The 16,904-nt window shown below is 36.8% G+C and overlaps 1 long non-coding RNA gene across 1 annotated transcript in view; it reads left to right on the top strand.

Annotated features, from left to right (window-relative positions):
* The window catches only part of LOC105492621 (uncharacterized), a 53,193-nt gene extending 48,093 nt beyond the window's left edge, over positions 1-5,100 (top strand). Inside the window, exon 4 of the long non-coding RNA XR_011609745.1 lies at positions 4,896-5,100. This is a non-coding gene — a long non-coding RNA (uncharacterized lncRNA). The remainder of the gene's footprint in view (positions 1-4,895) is intronic.
* The last annotated feature ends 11,804 nt before the right edge of the window (positions 5,101-16,904 follow it).

Here is a 16,904-nt window from a genome sequence, read left to right as displayed (position 1 = left end):
ATCAATGGTTTAAATAATATTCTTAAAAAGAAAAAGCCTAACTTATCCACAAAACAAATGTAAATAACAAGGGAACTCAATGTACTCTATGTAGGGAAAGATTAAATTGGTGAACATTAGAGGAAGAAAGTTTGAGCTCCAAAACCCATCAGGTTCTTCCCCACCCTCATTCAGGAAGTTTTGCCACTTGTTATTCCCTCTGTAAAGGGTTCTTCTCATGACCAGTTCCTTGGAAATCTTCCCTTCCTTCAAAGCATCTTTTTTGAGCACTGTGACTTAATGGGGGTTCCTCATTAAGCCTCTTACAGAATCCTGTTTATTTACCTCATCACTGTCATTTATTTACTTGGTTAGCTGGTGAGTCAGAGAGCAGCATGATGTTGGGGCTAAGTGCATGGGCTACAGCACCAATATGCCTGCTTTAAACCCTCGCTCTGCCACTTATTAGCCACTTATCTTTGGCAAGTTACTTGTGCTGTCTTCCTTGCCTGTAACAGGAAAAATAATAGTGTCCACTTCATGGACTTGTAGGAGTAAACGAATTAATATATGTAAAGCACCTACTAACTGACGTGTATGTGATTCCAATAACTGCGAGGTGCTATTGTTTTATAATTATCCTCCTTTGTGTTTCAACACCTTGCTTAATTCCTGGCAAATAGTTGGCACTCAATAAATGTATATTAAAGCAATGAAAGAATAAGTATTTTTGAAGAATGTTCCTAAGGGGAGACTTCCAACAATAAGACAAGTTGCTTTTTGAGGGCATAAATCTCTTAGTCAACAGAATTGCCGAAAGAACTCTTAGAAAGATTTTAGAATTCATTCTCCAATTGCACAGGAGATGTAACTACTGACTCACTAAGTTCTTTTTTTTTTTTTTTTTTTTTGAGATGGAGTCTCGCTCTGTTGCCCAGGCTGGAGTGCAGTGGCACGAACTCGGCTCACTGCAACCTCCGCCTCCCGGGTTCAAGCGATTCTCCTGCCTCTGCCTTCCAAGTAGCTGGGACTACAGGTGCATGCCACCATGCCCAACTAATTTTTTGTAGAAGATTCTGATATTGATCTAGGGTAGCTCTCACTTTCCCTCAGAGCGTTCTAGTTTACTCAAAGACAAAATGAAGGTTTTTGACTGAATAATCTCTAAGCTCCATCCTCTCTAACATTCTAGGGTCCTATGTGTGAACTAGTCTAATCTGTTATTACAGGCATTACATTTTTTCCTGCAAAAATTTCCATAAGAGAACTTAGCTCAAATAGCACCTGGCCCAGAGTTGTTCTACCCTAGGGGCAAGGAGCCCAAACCACTGTTGACTATGGTGTAGTCACTGCCATTTGGTGACTGGAACATCAACAGTCCTTATTCCATGCCTCCTCTTTCCACTATTATATTTGCCTTCACTTTTCATCTTCCACAGAAATACAGCCTAGCCTTGTGCAGCTCCAAAGCAGAGGCATTCTACCCACACATCCGTGCAGAAATCAGAGCCAGGAAAGCCCTATTAGGTCATGCAGACCACACCCCTTTTAGAGCAGGAATGTCCTCTCCAATTGACATTTCAGCTCCTCTTCTGGCTCCAAAATGTGGTTGTGCTTCAGTGGTTCCTGTACATGATTTGAATAACGGTTTATAAGCATTCTGGGATCCCTTGAAAATAAACGTTCTGTATAAAGTTATATTGCTATTTTGTTTATTATAGAAGTTTGTTTTTTTTTTTCTTTCCTTTTTAGTCTTCTTGGGAATAGTCACAAGGAAATTTCTCCAAGAGGAAATTGTATGAGCAAGCCTTTTGACCTGATTTGACCTGATTTTTATCAAAATTGATAGCCATCCAGAACCTGATTCATTAATACCCTGGTTGCCCCACTGTAAATGTCCAATAGAAAAATTAGCTTTTAAAACAATCAAAATATTATTTAAAGTACTATGTGTTAATTACTGCTAATCTATTTACTCACATTTCCAATGAGTTAAAGTATACATTTATTTATTGTCAATGTAAATTATGTTTATTTTTAATCATATAACAATGTTTTGTTGCCTTTGGATATAGAGACCTATAACTGTTAGTTTGCTAAATGTTCAACATTTTTAAAATGTTTGCTTGTTTCATTGTGCTGACCAATACAAAACCAACTTAACATTACTCTAGGTGACAAGAAACCCAACTGATCAACTTAACATTACTCTAGGTGACAAGAAACCCAACTGATTAACACAAATGTCAAACATCACTGGGGATTCAACCCAAATCCTTGGCACCATCCAGCCATTCCTCTGGCTCAAGGACAATTTCATTATTTCTTTGTTAGTCAGGGAACATAGGAGTGAGAAACAAACATCCTAGATGATCATTGCCAGTAGCTTCTTGCATGCTACTACGGCTTTCTTCTTATAAAAAGCTTAAGGCAAATACCCTGAGATAATACTGATTTTTACCACACACACAAACAAAATTAGCAACATCACACCTGTTTTACAGAGTTGAAACCCTGATTGTGGCCACTGGTCATTGTTACTTAAGTCATAGAGATAGAATCAGGGAAGAGCCAAAATCTGTCTACTAAATTCTAACTCACAATCATATTCACAAGACCACATTTTCTTAATGCTGGTAACTGGAACAGAAAAGCACCCCACAAAATGTAAAGTGTTATTCAAAGGTATACCAGAAGTTGGGGGGTGGGCACAGTTGCCCACACCTGTAATCTCAGCTACTTGGGAGGCTGACACATGAGAATCGCTTGAATCCGGGAGGCAGAGGTTGCAATGAGCCAGGATCATGCCACTGCACTCCAGCCTGGGTGACAGAACAGGACTGTGTCTGAAAAAAAAAAAAAAAAAAAAAGGAAGAAAAGAAGAAGAAGGAGGAGGAGGAGGAGGAGGAAAAGGAGAAGGAGAAGGAGGAGGAGAAGAAGGAGAAGGAGAAGGAGAAGGAGAAGGAGAGGAGGAAGAAGGAGGAGGAGGAGAAGGAGGAGGAGGAGGAGGAGGAGAAGGAGGAGGAGGATTAGTTGATTTTCCCCATCTGCTCCTCTATTTAAAAGAGATGATTGCAAGGAGTGGTGCTAAACTCAATATATGCTTAAGAAATTGCTATCATTTTAGATAATTCAATAGGTTACACATTTATCAGTGACATTTCATAAGCTAAATATAATTTTATGATTTTAAAAAGGCTGCTGCTCACATTAGAAAGCTCTGCGTAACTCTTGCCTACACTGACACAGGACTAATAATGCACAGGAACCCAATTGTGGCCCATAGTTGGGAACAAACTGTAACTTCTAAAACTTTCCAATGAAACAGGGCCCAGAAAGGAATAGAGACAGATATGCACTACTTAGAAATGTGTAATTTCAAGTTTTTAACAAAACTACAACAAGTGATGCTCTAGAAAGGGGCTCAAGGGATAAATAGCTATTGAAAACATTGAAAACACAACTTTTAGATCAAACTAGAAGAACCATAGACTGGGTACAAACTAGCAGAAAATATTTTAAGGTGATTTTAGATCAGAGGCCAAGTGACGAACACAAAGAAAACAATGGGTTCAGCAGTTCTAAAAACATAATAGTAAATACATCAATACGTGAGAAAATGTCAAAATTTTCCTACTAGGAAGCATTCCTCCTAGGATTGCAGTCAGTGACAATAAAAAGGCAATATAAAGACACCAACATTTATGCCATATTTACCAGAATATGAATTATCTATTTATCTATTTCTCCATTTAACACATCTGCCCAATTAAACCTAGCTATCTCCTCAAAGGGGGACTATTTAGAACATTTGAATTTTAGAGACTAGGGGCTAGCCAACATGTCTCATTTCAAGTTCACTTTGAGTTATGAGGACCACAGGAAGGCTGCTTTGGTCACTGCATTGGGAATTCGGAGGCCTCACACTGGCTCAGCAGGGAGAGTCTGTGATCCGTGATTGCTGCCTGTCGTGACTAGGGTGGAGGGAGGGAGATGGGTATAAGCCCTCCTGCCAGTCATTTGATTTTCTGATTCAGTCCATCCTTCTCAGTCTACAGTTGAGGAATTGAGACATAGCGAGCTTACTGTTAGAAATAGAGAGAGAGGACTTGGTTGAAGAGTAGACAAATGCAAAGTTGCTTTTTTTGTAGAATGTGAGTATCTTGATATGCAGTTTCCTGCATTTTCTTTCACCCATTACTCTCCAAATACTAATTATTTTAAATTTCACAAAATGAAACTATGTAACTAATGAATGTAATGAAAACACAATTCACTTCAACAATAATATAGTCCTAGATGGAATGAATCAATTCATTCTACCAAAACCTCTTAATGTTTAAACATATTCATAAATCGATGCAAGCTTCTAATTTCTACCTTTCTGGAAAAAAAAAATTCTTAAAACTTAATTTCTCTCTGTAGGACATTTACTTCTGCAAGGATACTGTTTTTCCTAGGCCTCCTTCCTTAGGCTTCTTTCTCTCTGTTTAGAAAGTTTATAAATCTAACTGACTTAATCCCATTCAGTTGTGATACTAAAACTAGTAATGAAGTGTAGAGGAACCATTAATGTACCAACTTCCCCTAAAACTGCACACCAAAATGCCCTTGAGTAATCTCAAATTACTAACCACATTCCCTTGAAGCTTACAAGAAGAAGTATGGAATATCCATTGGCCCAGCATTTACCTTCTATAACCACACCCAATATAGAATTACTTTTTAGAAATCCTAATGAAATATTTCAGGTAACCAAGTAGTTGTTGCAATTGTAATCACTGGATATCTAGTATTTATACTAATACTTTTACTAGATATCCAATATAAAATATCCCAGTCCTAATAGATGTTATTCTTTACCTATTATTTCCCCTTATCACTTAACCCTTTTTTTTTTTTTGCCTTTTATTCAGATATATTTATTCCGAAACTTATTTGCAAGATAAGAAAGCAGTTGTCTCTACAAAAAGGTTTCTGGTGAGGAAGCGCATGAGAACCATGACAGTCATTACAATGGAAGTACCTCATGCACACTTGGATTCTTCCATCATATTTTCCAGAACTATCTGTACTATTCATTGGGAAATCAATGGCATGCCTCTATCATGTGAGTCTTTGTTGAAAATGTTTTTAACACAGACTACCTTCTATAAAATAGCATGGGGAAGGGCAGTCATGAGATATATTTTATGACTTTTATGGCTTTGCCTCTCCAGCTGCCCATTGAAGAGATATTTTGGCTCAGGTTTACCTATCATGGCAGCATGGGCCCATGGGGACCCATGGAAGGCTGTAATTAGGGGTTCTATTAACCAGTTTCATTATTTCAGAAGGCCTAAGGGAATAGCACATTCACCAATAATAAGGCTACTAAAGCTAGAATGTCAAATTACTTTGCTTTGGGGCAAAATCTTATCAATTTCCTATGAAAACTCTTATTACCTCATGCTGATCAGGGCCTCTGATTGGCAACTATGTATGTGTCTGATTAATAAAGTGTGAAATAAAAACAAATGAATTGTTTTGTTTGGACATTAAGTTTTTTCAAAACATACAGTCCCAGACATAGAAGATAATTTCAGAGAAGCCTAATTTACATCAAGTGTTTAATGTCAATCTAATATCTTGAATAATAATGGTGATGATGACACAACAGCTAAAACTTACATGGCACATTCTGAGTACCAGGCACTGTTCTAAGCATTATACAAACACTAATTTATCCAATCATCACAACAGCCATATTAGATAGGGCCAATTCTTAGGCCAAAGTAAGGTTATAAAATAGTAACTGAGGACCCTGAGAGAGAGGGCAGTCCAACATTATGCTATTATGTCACAGTCACACAGAGTAACTGCTGAAGCAAGAATGTGAACACCGGCACTAAAGCCTCTGATTCCAGGCTCTCAATTCCCCCTTCTAGGAAATACTCTGATTAGGGTCTCACTTTTTAGTATAACAAAGATAACAGCACATAGTGGCTTACTCACCTGTAAAACTAGGATTATCATTAGTTTCTTCAAGAGTTGTTGATAAGATTAAATAAGTTAACTTTTGTAAGCCTCTAGAACAATACCTGGTACAAGGTAAGTTCTGTTTGAATAATCACACTCTTCAAATGACAAAGCTTTTTTTTCCTCCCCTTGAGTGCAAATCAAGGTCCTGATGCTAACCGTCTCACCTGTGTTCAGTATGAGTGAAAAACTAATTTTGAAAATGACTTTGCTTTTGTCTAATTACCAATATGCAAGGAAATGCCACTGGCTGCCTAAAAATAAACCATTAACTCATACTGGTAAAAGCTCAGCACAAATACTCCCTTTGCGAGCAGGAAGAGCGAGGTGAGGAGGATGACACCATGACATGTTGAGTTCAGAGGCATGCAACCAGGCACCTGAGCCCTGCTGGGGACCCTTTCTGAGTTTTCCTTTCTTTTCTGCCTTCTCAGAAACACCCCTGTGAGACTGGTAATTTACCACTAAATCTGTGAGCACAGAAAGAAACTTTTAAACTGTAACATACACATAAGCTATGCAATCCTGGGACAAGCATATCATTGCATAATATAGCTCAGTTTTAATAAACCTCCATCCTTTGAAGCTCCATTGTGGAGGAGAGTAATTCCACGGCAGCTTTGAAGTATACTCCCTTAAAGAAAGTAAGAGAAAAGCCATTGTTTATTTCACTACTATTTAAGAGTTAATGAGAGATTTGCACCTGTACAGCTGTTGTGGACTGAAACTAGCTCATGGAGTGAATGTGTTTTCTGCTTGAGACAGTTGTAAATGCCTTGAGTAAAAACACTGAGGACTGCTAATGGATAGGTTTATTTTAAAGCATGCCATCTGCTATCAATCATAGAGAAGTATAGGAAGCAAGTTTGGCTGGGCTCCCTCCTTGCGAGCCTGATAAAGACAGGGCTCCAGGACTCGGGAACATTGAGTCCTCAAGAGAATAAAACATCAAACCTACTCAGCAGCTCCACTAACAATAATAAAAATGCCTCTGCCTAAAGGTGACATTCTGAATTTACGATTATTTGTGTCTATAAAGTGTATTCTTTGGCTCCTGACTCATTCTGACTGTCTCACTCCGAGAACAATACATTAAGCCTGCCTGGAGTAAATGGAAATCCTATCCTTTTATTAAACCAGCAGCCAGTACCTGAGACGATCTAATGCCCTGTAGGATCACAGGAAGATTGTCAGTTCTGTTTTGTTTCTTTGTAAATATTTTTCATAAGAAACTTACAAACAAAATCTATGTTAATGCACTAAAATATATGTGATGCAGGCAAGTATATGTGTCTTAAAAGACAAAATAAAATAAAATAAAAGATTAAAATGAAATTAATTCTACTACTCTATCATGCTCCCATTACAATGCCATTGGAAAATTACCTGTGAGGGATATGCTATGGTAAAATTTAGAACTGGCTGCTCAGAATTGTTTGTGTTCCTTATGCTGTATGAACCAAGCATACTTTCAAGAGGACAAACGTTATTTTCTCGGAAATCTTCCAGCTGTGGAATCATAACCAATATTGCTTTCAAAAATGGATCCCAAAGTATTCCTTGAAAAATGCCAAGCCTGGCTTATTAAAAGTGCTGCCTGCTGAAAACCTCAGTGGACGAAATGAGTTGTGGTGGCACTGGAACTTTCTACAGCTTATGATGTTAGATTCTGCTTCAAATCTGTAGCTTAATGTAAGTCTATTGCTAGCCTGGAATACAGAATTGTGAGTGTTTGGGAAAACCCACCTGGCCAGCAAATGCATGAGCCTAATTAAAGTTAATAGAGAAATTAAAAGAGGACAACACCGCCTCAGTAGTGGTAAGAAGACATGTATAAGGCAATAGAAATTCAAGGAAAGAACTTAGATTTTTATGTTGTGCATTCATTAGAAATATTTCTTTTTTTAAGACATGAAAAAGAAATTGGTATTATTTGACTTGCCATATACATGATTTTTGTGCTCAAGAAAATTAATGTTTTAGATTAAATCGTATGACACTGGAAAATACATAACCAATAAGCACACTTCAGATCTGCTGTGTATCAGAACTTTGCTAGGCTCTATGACAGAAGGAAAGTAAAAGGCATTATCTCTGCCTTTCATGGAGAAAAAGGTTTAACATGTTCACTAGAATTTTAGAACAACATCATAGAGTCAATCTTAAGAGCTAAATTCTTAGATAGAGAGAATAAATGCTACAAGAGTTCAGAAAATAGGGAGAGCAACAAAGACTGCAGTAGTGAGAAAGACTGGTTAGGAAACCTTTCATAATTTCCTTAAAAGGAGAAAAAATATATAAAATAAATGCCGAAAATTTGTAATAATTCAGACTTAAAAAGATATAAAAGAAATTTACCTACTGAAATTTCAGTATACTTTCTAATGCAATATGGAATTAAATGTTGACTCAAGTTATGAAACACACCTAGAGCAGAAGGAAGCACCAACAATGCTTTCGTCCTTTGACAGAGGTTAAAAAATAATGTCCATACCGACAGAGCAACAGAGCAGGAAATGTATTAACAAACGCATGAAGCGGGCAAGGGCAGAAGCAGAGTGTGGCAAATTAAATGGCACCTGCCTCATCTAAAGAGGCAGCCTCTACCCAGCACGAGCAGGTTAGTGCCAAGAGAGGAAGAGAACCCTGTTTTGGCAGATATCCAACTATCAAAGAAAGCTGGAAACCTGGCTTTTAAGTTATACTTGACAATTTTGTAAAAAAAAAAAATTAAGGTCAAAGTAAACACCTTACCACTGCGGGACAGATCCACCCATCCTCCTCCAGGCTTCTCAATAGTTCATGTCATAGGGAAACCTGGCTCTTTATTTCTAGGAACCTTAAAAACAAGTCTATAAATGCCACCATTAGCTCCTGTATTACAGTTGGAGTCTTTCTGAATGGTGGCACCACCTAACTTTGCAGAAAGCCAATTCTGTGAGTTGTTTTAGAAGAGCCAGTGGACTTCTGAAAGCTTTGTATGAATGCTAAAGGTTAGTATGTTTCTTACACCAGATTTCAAATCCCTGACAAATAAGTTAGTGGAGCACTAATGGAAAAACTACTGCGATAGGGCATGTGCTGCTTCGATTAGACATTAGTGGCAGTGTCAAGAAGAGAAATACCTGAAGATTAGCACAGCAATTTGTTTCTCTAAACCTGAATCACTTAATCTCTTTTCTTAAGAAAGCAGTGGTCTATGAATATGGGAAAGAATTAAAACTGCATTTATAAAGTGTTTTCTAAAAGACTTAAGTTTTTAGTAAACAGATGGATCATTTAAATATAGTTAATATTATTCAGAACTCATTACCTTAAATATTCTCTACTTAGAAATTGCAAATATTCGCTGTTTCCATTGTAAGAAGTTTGTAATACCAGGTAATAGTATGTGATGTTTTCATAGTTAATATTTGCAAGATAAGACCTACATATTGTGAAATAGAAGAGTTTAAACCAAAATAATCTATTCTTATAATTCAGGACATCTCAATTCCATCAATTTAAAGAATTATTTAAATATTGCAGCCAATTCTAACTATTATAATTCTATACCATCAGGGAAGTGTTTCCAAACATCATGCATTTATTAATTCAGTCAACAAGTATTTATTGAATTCTTACAAGTTTCTGTACTTTGTGTAGGAAAAAAATACCTTACTAAAAGAACTTGTCTTACTGGATCAAAAATCATTTATTTTGGTTCATTTTCCTTGCATTTTTGATTAAGCAGTCTGTAATTCAACATCATCCATGTTGAAACTCAAATGCGTAAACAGCTACAGCTTCAAACACAGAAACTCCTGCTACATATCAAGGCTGGTCAGACATTGTCCGCATAAAGTGTAAGGCTGCTGTCAATGTTGTGTTAATCTTTTTGAATTCAGAAGATTAAATGACCCACAATACGAGAGACAGTTGAGCATTTGGTGGGTAAATATGCCAACCAAATTATCTAAACTCAAATCAAAATCAATGATTTAATGTAAACAAAGAACAACATTAAGAAGTATATGCGGCCGGGCGCGGTGGCTCAAGCCTGTAATCCCAGCACTTTGGGAGGCCGAGGCGGGCGGATCACGAGGTCAGGAGATCGAGACCATCCTGGCTAACACGGTGAAACCCCGTCTCTACTAAGAAATACAAAAAAATAGCTGGGCGAGGTGGCAGCCCCTGTAGTCCCAGCTACTCGGGAGGCTGAGGCCGGAGAATGGCGTGAACCCGGGAGGCGGAGCTTGCAGTGAGCTGAGATCCGGCCACTGCACTCCAGCCTGGGCTACAGAGCGAGACTCCGTCTCAAAAAAAAAAAAAAAAAAAAAGAAGTATATGCATTCAGTTTCTTGGAATGGGCTTGTGCTAGGACATGTTCTGACTTTATCATAAAGTAATTACAACCACAATAGAAGAAATATCACCTCTCTGTGCTTCTTGTTTCTTTACTGTGAAAGTAGTGAGCGTGACTACTTGGTCTCTAAACCTCTGCCCTGTCTAGGATTTCTTACTGGGGTTTAAACAATTTCTCTTCTGTGGTGGTTAGACCTATGAAAGAAAAATGTTTTCTTAAGTATATTTTAACATTAGATATGTTCATACTTTGAAATATTTATAGATTGGGAAACATTTTTCTTTTATATGTCTAATAAATTGCATTTTCCTCATTACAAAAAGGTTTTCTCTATAAAATATCTATCTAGCCTATCTGTCATCTATCTATCCATCCATCCATCCATCCTACATGGAACGCCAATCTATAGAGAAAATCATTGCTACAATTTTAGTATATTTGCTGTTAGTCATTTACTCTATAGAAGAATACATATATATTTAAAGGAAGTTGTCACAAAAGTGCGTTAGTTTCTTATTCTTTTTTTTCCCTTCACTCCACATTAGTTAAAACCATATCCCCATATCATTGGATGTTCTTTAAAAACACAACTGCAAAATCTTTAATTAGTTGAACATGCTGTAGTTGATTAACCATTCTCCTGCTGTTGGACATTCAAGTCATTTTCACTTTTTCTCTGGCAACAAAAATCTTACCTAATAAATCTTAGTGTACACCTATGAATGTGACCTTAAAATCAAGTCCTAATATGACATTTTTAAAGCTCTTGTGGTACTACAATGCCATCCAGAAAGATTGTGTAAATTCATTCCGTCACTAGTGTAAAGGACTGCCTATTTCATATTAACACAGTGATGTGTGTGACATCAGTATAATAGTTGGCCCATCACAAGAGATTACATGTTGCTCCCTAGGAAGCAACAGGGGAAGTAGTGCCACTGTAATGCCTAGTTTTCTCTATTGCATTATTTGAGAATGCTTTAAAGCTTAAAACTAGGCACTCTGCACACCCCTTATGCACACACACACATGCACACACATACAGCCCCATAGTCATACACACACAATGAATTGCTTCTGATGATGGCAGACTCCCATCAACACACACACTCAAGGAAGGGAGGACTTTTCTGAGACCATGTGGTTATGAGCCAGTTGTCAAGAGGCCATGGACAGCCAGAATAAGTCTTCAGGGGATGCCTGGTTGAGAAAATAGTTTATAAGATGATAGAAGTGTTAATGTGGTGTAGATAGAAGAGGTCTTTCCCTTTATCTCCTAGAGAAAGAAAACTGCTACCAGGAAATGAGGCATTTTCAAAAACCCGGTAACAAGAACTAAAAGAAAAATTTGCTAATTTTGCCAGCTAGCACAAGGAACTCGGCCGCCAGTCAAAAGGCTGTGTGTCCAACTCAGAGCTGGATTCACTTTAACAAAAATTTCCCTCTTCAGCCACCTAAGTGCCTGTTGCATTAGGCAAGAAGCCAAGGTGGGGTAGACACAGTCACTCACATGAAATGTCCGTTTCCATTTGGATCCCTGTGGCCCTTTCCCATGTCATGGTGAAAAAATGCTTCCTCTGCTTGGGTGTTTTCAGGATAACTTGGTTTGAGGAGGAAGTCGGATCTGCTGCTCACAAGGCGCCCATAGGAGGCAAAGCCACAGCTTTGCACGGTCAGAACCAGGCTGTCCCTGCCTTAAAAAAAAAAAAAATTCCTCGCCCACTCATACCCATGGTTTTGATGTTGAAAGAAACCTGTTGTGGTTTAAATGACTCGGTCAGTTCTTCTGGGATTTTCCAAAGTTTCCTATAAAAAGAAATCTGTGGGAAATAGATGATTGCATAATCACTAACATATGCCCATTTTGCTAAACCTGTTATCTTTTTGGTGTTGTGAATTGCATCGTCCTCTATCTAGTGAATTACTGTATTATAATAGTTTTATCTTTTAAGTAATGATACTGATTATAGTCACCTTTTTTTAAACCTTTGATCACTATGTAGTTAAAGAAAAAAAACAATACTACAAAAGGTAAGGCCATGATGTTCATGCAACAAAATTAAAAGGAAAGTGTGATAAATGGTGGGGAAATAAGGTGATTACCCAGATACATGGCAGATGGAGGAAAAACTTGATTCTTCAATTATTTGTGTACCTTAAACAATATTATTTTTGGCCTGACTTGGAATAAATGCCTCCAATATTTTCTTTGGTAGCATGGACCTGGTTAATTAGCAAGATTATTCATCTTTTTCTATCTATCATACATACAGAATTTCTTATTTTTTGCTCAAAAAAATTAAAATGCCTGGACCCAGAAAATCATGTTTAAAATTAGAGAAAAGCTGGAGACAAAGCTTAAAGGCCAAAATATCACATTGAAAGGGGCTGGTAAAAGAAATAAAATGGATGTTATTCATTATCTGAGGATGAAGATTATAGATGCCTGATCTTCAATTTATTAGATGACTTATAAATAAAGAATTCCAAACTCTGCTATTCCTGGCAGCTATGAAGCAGAGCAGCCACAGGTTTATTCCTTACTGGTAGTACCAAAGATCCTACCAAAAAAATGAGAATAAAAGCAAGCCACCTTAAAAAAAAAAAAAATCATTGACTATTACCATTTTTGCTAAAAAGTGGAAGAGCCCAATAAACCCAATCAGGTACTGATGGTTGGCCAGAGGGGCACGTGTGAGCATCCAGTAAACTAAGGCTCTGCAGCAGGCTTTAGCAGAAGTGAGGCCCAGTAGCTCTCAACTCTAGCTGAACATTAGAATTACCTAGGGCACTTTCATCATACTCATGTCTCAGGTCTGTCCTACACCAAGTAAATAAGAATATGGACATTAGTCCAAGGCACTGGTGTGTTTTAAGAGGTATTGGGGCGATTCCAATGTAGAATCAAAGAAAACAATATGCATACTCTCATGGAATCCAGGCCTTCTCTATAATAAACCACACTTTACTTGATGGTGGATACATTTTAAATGTACTACCATTATAATTAGACTGTAAGAGAGTTTATTCTGCTACTGTTCTATCACAGTACCTACCATGCTTGGATTATAGTAAATGTTCAGTGCATATGTATTGAATAAATACAGAAACAATTATAAGACGGTATTTGTTTTAATAGTGGATGATTATTTTACATGTGATGAGTACATTGTGAGAGGAAATTCTTACCATAGGGCATTACTATTCGGAGAAAATGTTACGAAAATGCTGAATCTTTCCCTGGACCTTGAAGGCACTAAGAAATTTGGTTTATGAAGAGGAGAAGCTACAGGAGCAGAAATTGAAAAGACTGGTGCTAAGCACTCTGCAGGATGAGAACTAAAACTACACTTCATCTATCTATAGGAGCATCTATTACTGCCCCCTGAATTCAAGCGAGAATATCTGAATGTGGGAAAATCTACACAATGTTAAGGGAATTCTAGAATATGTTAAAAGATAGATGGGTTACAAAATAAAATTTGTGATCACAGGGAAAAAGAAAAGGATAGGTTATTTATTACTACAGATAACAAGTAACATTTCACTAACTTCATTTTAAAGGAATGTTTCTAGTTTGGGAGATTAAGAAAAAGCAAAATAATGTTTCTTGATTCCCATCAGAAACTACACATCCTATCTTTATTGATAAGATAGACATTGATGGTTAAATTATGGGACAGTTAAGACAAGTCATTATCTTAAAGGTTTCATATCTTATTTGTAGCATAGTAGTAATGTGCAGTCAAATTTGCCCTTGAAATTGTTTTTAATGTGTTCTAATAAGAACAATACAGGCAGTTTTTCCTCCAGCTATGAAACTAATCATTTTTTTCTTTGATTGAGCATTATATGAAGTAGTTTGGCTCATGTTTATGAGCTATATTGCATATCAAAAAAATTTTTAACTAGAATCACACTCAGCTTGACAAAATGATCAAACTAAGAACTACATAAAAATAGTAATTTCATGAGAACCAAGTCACAAGGTAAACATCAATTGAACAGAATGTAGGGAAGAATAGCCTCTATTATTTACAGTGACCTCTCCTATTCTCTACCTCTTTCAATTCTCCTAGTTCCTATTTGCAGAGAATACATGATGTGATTCATGTAAGATAAATGTATCTCTAATGAAATGCACCTAGAGTCATTTGATCAATGTGTACTAGAGAAGAAGTATACTTGATATGGTATGATGTGGGCTTCTGTTCTCTTATTTCTGCACAGAGTTTTTGTAAATGGCTTGGATTAAGAGATGTAGAAGAAAGCATATTTATTTTTCATAACATAAAGCTATTGTTTCAGAATATAGAGTCAATATACAAACATCTCAACAATCTAGAATTGTGGCTGCAAATGAAGAAGACATTCAGTAGAGCCAAGTAAAAAGTTGCAGAATTAGGTCTGAAATATTAGTTCATTCAGAGTGGCAAATGCCTACATATTTTTTTTTAAAGACTACCTGTTGGATATGAATTAAAAAGCAAGAGCTATAGTGGTGAGAATTCTATGTTAGAATAATAATAATAATCCATATGCTAACCAAAAACAACTTCACAGTAGGAAAGTATTTTCGCGTTTTATTTTTAATGATACATTTAGAAAGATGGTGATCAAGGAGAAACAAAAGGCAGGGATTAAAAAATTTGAATCCCCTTATTTATTCACACACAAACACACACTATATATTTGTATATTATATATTTAAAACTCTTAAAATACTTTTAACAAAAGTAAAATCTTAACAAAATAAAATTTATCAGTGACTGTCTCAGTGGCATTTAGTAAAGTAAATGAATGAGTCTGAGGGCAATTTGGAGCCCCTTGAAAGGAGCTGAAGGCTCGCAGGCTTTAGAGTTGTTTCATACGATTTACATGAAACAAAATAAAGAACTTTTTATTGTGGAGAAATGAAATAGTTCACCAGGAAGGATCATGGACTCATCTTATAATGATAGACTATAAATTTGGCAACAACTGGAGTCACCAACTGGTCTGAATTCTCTCAGTGAAATACTTATTTGATCGTTTACAGAACCTTAAAATGAAAGAAACTGTACAAGTTTGCTAATACAAGTAATAGTAATGTTTTAAAACATGTCTTCCAAATAGTTATTTAACTTGTCACCTAGTCACTGTTTATCTAAACACAAATTTGAGAGAGTAACTGTTTATCTAAACACAAACACAAATTTGAGAGGTTGACTCTTAACTCTTTAGAAATTCTGGGGATTCAAATTGACATTTTAACCTTGACCGCACTCTTGAACTCCAGAATTCAATATTCAGCAGTCAGGGAATCCTCTCCACTTACTATATTCCAAACTGAACACTCATTTTCATTCATCCATACCTGTTCCTACTCCACAGTTTCCTTCTCAATTTATGTTTTGAAGTCATTCTGTCAGCTTAGATTTTTAAAATGCAGTATTTTGTCCATTTAAAGGAATTGCATATATTTGGATTTAAATCTGTACCATATTGTTTTCTATTATATTTAATCCACCTGTTTTAGACTTTTTCTCACTTTTTTTGCTTTTTCTTTTTGATTAATCAAATATTTTTCATCATTCTGTATTATCCTTTATTAACTTGTTAGCTATTCATTCTTTAGCTATCCCTTTAGCAAATACCCTGTGATTTACAATATATGTCTTTGGTTTATTATTAGTACATATTTCGCTGCCTTCATAAATGGTGATTCCATTTTTACAGCTTTAGAGGCCCAAATTTGGGGGGTTATTCTTATTTTCATTCCCTCGTCTATAAATGCAATCCATTAAGAAAAGCCTTTGGCTCAAATTCATGAAATACAGATGCTCCCTGACTTACAGTGGGGTTACGTCTTGATGTCCATCTTAAGTTGAAAATATTGTAAGTCAACAATGTACCTAGTATACCTAAACTATCATAGCTTAGCCTATCCTACCTTAAAAGTGCTCAGAACCTTACATTAGCCTATAGTTGGGCAAAATCATCTGGCAGTAGAGATGGTCCATGACTTATAATGGTTTCTCTCGTGATTTTTCAATTTTATGATGGTACAAAAGCAATAGGCATTCAATAGAAACTGTACTTTAAATTTTGAATTTTGATATTTTTCAAGACTAGCAAAATGTAGTACAATACTCTGTCATGATGCTGGGCAGCAACAGGGGGCCACAGCTCATAGCCACATGGCCACGAGGGTAAATAACAGATACTCTAGCGTGCACTGTGTTGCTTGATGGTTTTGTCCAACTGTAGGCTAATATAAGTGTTCTGAGCACATTTAAGGTAGGCTAGGCTAAGCTATGATGCTCAGTAGGTTAGGTTTATTTTTATTTATTTATTTATTTTTTTTTTTTTTGAGACGGAGTCTCACTCTGTCGCCGGGGCTGGAGCGCAGTGGCCGGATCTCAGCTCACTGCAAGCTCCGCCTCCCGGGTTTACGCCATTCTCCTGCCTCAGCCTCCTGTGTAGCTGGGACTACAGGCGCCCGCCACCTCGCCCGGCTAGTTTTTTGTATTTTTTTAGTAGAGACGGGGTTTCACCGTGTTCGCCAGGATGGTCTCGATCT

The sequence above is a fragment of the Macaca nemestrina genome, chromosome 11 (genome assembly GCF_043159975.1).
Source record: "Macaca nemestrina isolate mMacNem1 chromosome 11, mMacNem.hap1, whole genome shotgun sequence".
In the NCBI taxonomy this organism is placed as follows: domain Eukaryota; kingdom Metazoa; phylum Chordata; class Mammalia; order Primates; family Cercopithecidae; genus Macaca; species Macaca nemestrina.
Note: the sequence above shows the minus strand (reverse complement) of the source record. Positions and strands in the feature narration are given on the sequence as shown.